The sequence below is a fragment of the Epinephelus moara genome, chromosome 5 (assembly GCF_006386435.1).
Source record: "Epinephelus moara isolate mb chromosome 5, YSFRI_EMoa_1.0, whole genome shotgun sequence".
Lineage (NCBI taxonomy): Eukaryota > Metazoa > Chordata > Actinopteri > Perciformes > Serranidae > Epinephelus > Epinephelus moara.
Window position 1 is genome coordinate 46781038 of NC_065510.1, and position 6102 is coordinate 46787139.

The window sequence follows — 6102 nt, forward strand, 5'->3', positions numbered from 1 at the left end:
CACAATATGCAAATTAGATGAGTTAATTTATCCCCATCAGATTCCTGTTCCTTTATTTTGAGGATGAGATGAGAAAAACAACACAAAACAAAATAAATCTACTGTGTAAATATGTTCAAAATGTTGTTTTACTGAGATTAATGAAATCCAATATGGCCGCCGCCAAATGACGCCACAATATGCAAATTAGATGAGTTAATTTACTCCCATGAAAAACTTTGGGTCATGATGAATATTTTTCTCATTTACAGTATGCCTTTATCTCTCACCACTTTCAAGCCACAGTCTTTTGAAATGTTGAAATGAAAATTGAATATTTTCCTCAATGAACTCTGGCACCTAAAGGGTTAAAATGGAGAATGTGCCCCTGTAATGTCTGCATGTAAGATGTAGACACACACACACATCATGTTTCTGTGAGTTTGTGTGTGACAGCGGTTGCCATGTGCACCTGGCAGAAGAGCAGAGACAGACAGAGACAGAAGACAGAGAAGAGACCTGTTTTAGTGGAGATTTAACTCCTCGAAGAAGTTCTTCCCATTCCCAAACTGTTGATAAAGTTATACAGAAGATCTGTTTAGCAGCAGTTGAGGTGGCATGTGTGCGTCTTTAAAGCCGATACAATAAACAGTGTAGGAGGAGATGTTTTTTTTAAGAGAACGTTTGAGGCAAAATCTCCTAAATCTCATCTCCTTTTGGATTTAGGTCATGGGTGTCAGCGCGTGATTTGTATGTCGAACACGGCAGTTTTGGTTTGATATTTCTATGACATTCCTACGGGCCACAGTGCCATTTTAGTGCACCTAGGTGGCGCTAGAGATCCCATTTTGGCACTTTACGGGTTAATAATGTGTATTTGCTGTTTCAAATGAAGATTCTGCTGTTGTAATCTGTCCTTTAAAGATTGTGAGACACACAGACACACAGAGTTGTGTGGCCGTGTCTGTGTGTGCAGCCGTTGTCATGGCGATTAATGACTTGCAGGCACTTGAGGGGCACACACAGAGAGCTCATGAGAGAGCAGATCAGCAAAGGCTGTTTATAATGGGTTTGAACTCCTCGAACAAGTTCTTCCCATACCCAAACCGTTGGTCCAATCAAGAAAATAAAGTGATGGTGAGAGACAGCCACGTCTCGTGAACGCACGTGTCGTGTTTTATATTTCTACAGTCAAAAATGTGGTCACAGGAGAATTGTAGGGCTTGATGAGACGAACGCGTCAGTTTTGGTTTGATGTCTCTACGACATTCCTACAGGCCACAGCGGCCATTTTAGTGTGCCTAGGTGGCGCTAGAGAGCCCATTTTGGCTCTTGTTTTTAGTACGTTTATTATTATTTTTATTGTTATTATTATTATTATTATTATTCTTAGGGACCTCAGCTGAAGGGCGAGGACCCTCTTGTTCCTGTAATGTTTCTTATTAGGGACCGAGCCCGGAGGCAGAGGACTGCTCACCTAGGCACACAAAAATGGCCGCTACGGCCCGTTGGAACGTCGTAGAAACATGAAACCAAAACTGCTGTGTTCGTTTCATCAAGCCCTACAATTCTCGTGCTCACACCCCTGACCTAAATCCAACAGGAAGTGAGCTATTTGCCCTTTCAAAGTAAGATTTCTCCTCAAAACTGCTCTTCCTAAAAAAACATCTCCTCCTACACCGTTTATCGTATCGGCTTCAAACTCGCACACATTACAGATCAACTCGTGCTAATCAGATCTTCTGTATAACTTTTTCATTACTCGAACGGTTTGGATTTTATGGGCTCCATAAGGTGACATGTCACAAAACGTCCTTACGATCTTCGAAAGCTGCCCCATAGGAAATGAATGGCAGCAGGGGGAGAAAGGGACCAATCTTAGGGTTTTTTCTAGCCTTTACAGCATCTCCATACTTTGCCACAATTTTCACTGTACAGACACAATTTATACCACAAAACGTAGGAAAATTTGTCCTGCTCACAGATATGTTGACATGGAATCTCTCACATGTACACATTTTTGCTGAGTGGCTCCAAAGTGAAGGGAGTGCCGATTTTTTTCTCATTCGCTCCCATGTAAACTCAGAGGAGAAATTTCTGGAAACAGCTTAGGTGCAACACATTTTAAACTCGCTCCTCTGACCACATTTTTGACTCGAGAAATATAAAACATGACACGTGCGTTCACGAGACGTGGCTGTCTCTATTGTTTTTGCTGTGTTTATTATTATTTCTTTCTTTCTTTCTTTCTTTCTCCCGCCGCCTCTTTGAACTGGAATTTGACCCCCTAAACATGCTCAAAAACTCACCAAAATTGGCACGCATATCAGAACCGGTGAAAAATTTTAGAAAATCATGAAATTAACCCCTAAAGTGCCAAAATGGGCTCTCTAGCGCCACCTAGGCACACAAAAATGGCCGCTACGGCCTGTAGGAACGTCGTAGAAACATGAAACCAAAACTGCCGTGTTCGTCTCATGAAGACCTAAAAATCACGCGCTGACACCCCTGACCTAAATCCAACAGGAAGTGAGCTATTTGCCCTTTCAAAGTAAGATTTTGCCTCAAAACTGCCTTTCCTAAAAAATCTTCTTCTCATACACCGCTTATCCAATCGGCTTCAAACTTGCACAGATGACAGATCAACTCGTTCTAATCAAATCTTATTCGTAACTTTTCCATTACTCGCTTAGTTTGGATTTTATGGCCTCCATAAGGTGAGATGTCAGAAAAACGTCCTGACGATCTTCGAAAGCTGTCCCATAGGAAATGAATGGCAGCAGGGGGGAGAAAGAGACCAATCTTAGGGCTTTTTCTAGCATTTACAGCGTCTCCATACTTTGTGTTACAGACTCCATTCCAACTCTCAAATGTTGCCACAGGTCTCATCTATTCACTCATGTTTTCATCTTTTTCATATCTTTTACCGTTTTTCATCTGTGCCTCTCAAAGTACCATGAGCAAAAGTGGAGAAATTCTCAGTTTACAATGGGTGTGTATTGCACGGAATGCTGTGAGCTAGAGTGGAGAGGGCTCTAAAAATCGTCTAAAACTTTTGTCTTTAACTCGCTGCCATGGCCACAATTTTCACTGTACAGACACAATTTATACCACAAAACGTAGGAAAATTTGTCCTGCTCACAGATATGTTGACATGGAATCTCTCACACGTACACATTTTTGCTGAGTGGCTCCAAAGCGAAGGGAGCGCCGATTTTTTTCTCATTCACTCCCATGTAAACTCAGAGGAGAAATTTCTGGAAACAGCTGAGGTGCAACACATTTTAAACTCGCTCCTCTGACCACATTTTTGACTCGAGAAATATAAAACATGACACGTGCGTTCACGAGAAGTGGCTGTCTCTCACAATCACTTTATTTTCTTCATTGGACCAACGGTTTGGGTATGGCAACAATTTGTTCGAGGAGTTAAAACCCATATTAAACAGCCTTTGCTGATCTGCTCTCATGAGCTCTATGTGTGCACCTCAGGTGCAGGCAAGTCATTAATCGCCATAACAACGGCTCTGTCTGTCTGTGTGTCTCACAATCTTTAAAGGACAGATTACAGCAGCAGAATCTTCATTTGAAACAGCAAATACACATTATTAAGCCCTAAAGTGCCAAAATGGGCTCTCTAGCGCCACCTAGGTGCACTAAAATGACCACTGTGGCCCGTAGGAATGTCGTAGAAATATCAAACCAAAACTGGCGTGTTCGACATACAAATCACGAGCTGACACCCATGACCTAATTCCAACAGGAAGTGAGCTATTTGCCCTTTCAAAGTAAGATTTCACCTCAAACATGCTCTTAAAAAAAAACATGTCCTCCTACACCGTTTATTGTATCGGCTTTAAAGACGCACACATGCCACCTCAACTGCTGCTTAACAGATCTTCTCTATAACTTTATCAACGGTTTGGGAATGGGAAGAACTTGTTCGAGGAGTTAAATCTCCACTAAAACAGGTCTCTTCTCTGTGTTCTGTCTCTGTCTGTCTCTGCTCTTCTGCCAGGTGCACATGGCAACCGCTGTCACACACAAACTCACAGAAACATGATGTGTGTGCGTGTCTACATCTTACATGCAGACATGACAGGGCCACAGTCTCCATTTTAACCCTTTAGGTGCCAGAGTTTATTGAGGAAAATATTCCATTTTCCTTTCAACGTTTCAACAGGCTGTGGCTTGAAAGTGGTGAGAGATAAAGGCATACTGTAAATGAGAAAACTATTCATCATGACCCAAAGTTTTTCATGGGAGTAAATTAACTCATCTAATTTGCATACTGTGACGTCACTAGGCGGCGGCCATATTGGATTTCATAAATCTCAGTAAAACAACATTTTGAACATATTTACACAGTAGATTTATTTTGTTTTGTGTTGTTTTTCTCATCTCATCCTCAAATAAAGGAAGAGGAATCTGATGGAAGTAAATTCGCTCATCTAATTTGCATATTGTGACATTGCTTCTATATACCTACAGCTACAGAAAGCATTCAAACATCAAAACGTTCAGCTCTGTAAGGATTTTTTGATGTTTGTGGCAATGTGTTTGATATTTCTAAACAATTGACAATGACGATATAAGCTGGAGGCCAAAACGGGCGCGAGTGCGAGGTCCCGCCCAACACTGCTTGCAGCTTTAATTTTATTTTATCTTTTATTTATCTATTATTATCTTTTAATTTTTACAGTTTAGTTTCTCTCTTTAGTCTTATTCTATCTAATGTCCTTTGATTTTGTCTTGTGCTGCTGTGATATTTGAATTTCCCCCCTGGGGGATCAATACAGTATATCTTATCTTGTCTTTGGGGGCCATCTTCTTGATGTTGTTGTGGATTTATTTGCTGCCCTCGAACCAAAAATCGTCTGTGGTGTTTGTCAACATTCAGTAAAACTTGCTTCCAATAAAATCAAACAAAGTTCAGAGCACTCTGAAGAAAAACCAGGAGGCTGTTCAGAAGTCCAATGCTTTGTTCAGAGATGACATCCAAATAACCCCTTGTAAGTTGGTAGTCCGGACCAAGAACTGAACCCAAATGGCTTGGACATTGACCTTTATACCTAGCCTCTCTCTCTATCTTGCTCACTCTCTTAAGTTTTTTAACCAATCATATGTGTAGAATTACCCTTATTTTTTCATAAGTCATATACGTCACAACATCACTTTTACGTCACTTGAACCCTGACAGACCCCTAAAACCAGTTAAAACCAGTTGGGGGGCCTTCCTTCTCAAAAGTGTCAACCTCAGCACTTTCCATCCTCCATATCTGACCTCCCCCCCTTTGATGTATCCCAATCATCCAAGTTTGAGTTGGTGTGTATTTTGCAGGTGCTTGGACTGGCCTCAGGGTGTGTGTATGTCCCAGGCCTTGCATGTACTATGGTGTCTATTAGCCTGCCAGTGTGTCCTGGTGTCTCTATGTTCTCCAGCTTCCCCCTCCTTCTCCTGGCTTGCTTTTCCTATATCCATTCTACTATTCCCAGATTCCCCGATCTGAAGCCATCTTGTAGTTCTCTGTTATCAGCCATTTTGTTTTGTAGGCCGGATGGCCCTTTGATCACCACACCTGCCTCTCTCTCTCTCTCTCTCTCTCTCACTCACTCACTCACTCACTCACTCACTCACTCACTCACACACACACACACACACACACACGCACACACACACACACTCACACACACCAAGGTTGTATATAGTTTGTTAGTTAGAATTTGTGTGTTTGGTTTTGCTTTGCTACTTTATGAATAAATATAATTTTGGAATCATACCTGCTGTCTATTTAATGTTGCACAAGGGTGAATGAATAGTCAACCTGTGCTGCGTCAAGATCTCCGAAATCCTTCAGGCTTTACTGTTAAGTTTGGTTATGGTTCAATTTAATCAATCAATTTTATTTATAAAGCCCAATATCACAAATCACAATTTGCCTCACAGGGCTTTACAGCATACGACATCCTCTGTCCTTTATGACCCTCGCAGCGGATAAGGAAAAACTCCCCAAAAAAACCCCTTTAACGGGGAAAAAAAACGGTAGAAACCTCAGGAAGAGCAACTGAGGAGGGATCCCTCTTCCAGGACGGACAGACGTGCAATAGATGTCGTACAGAACA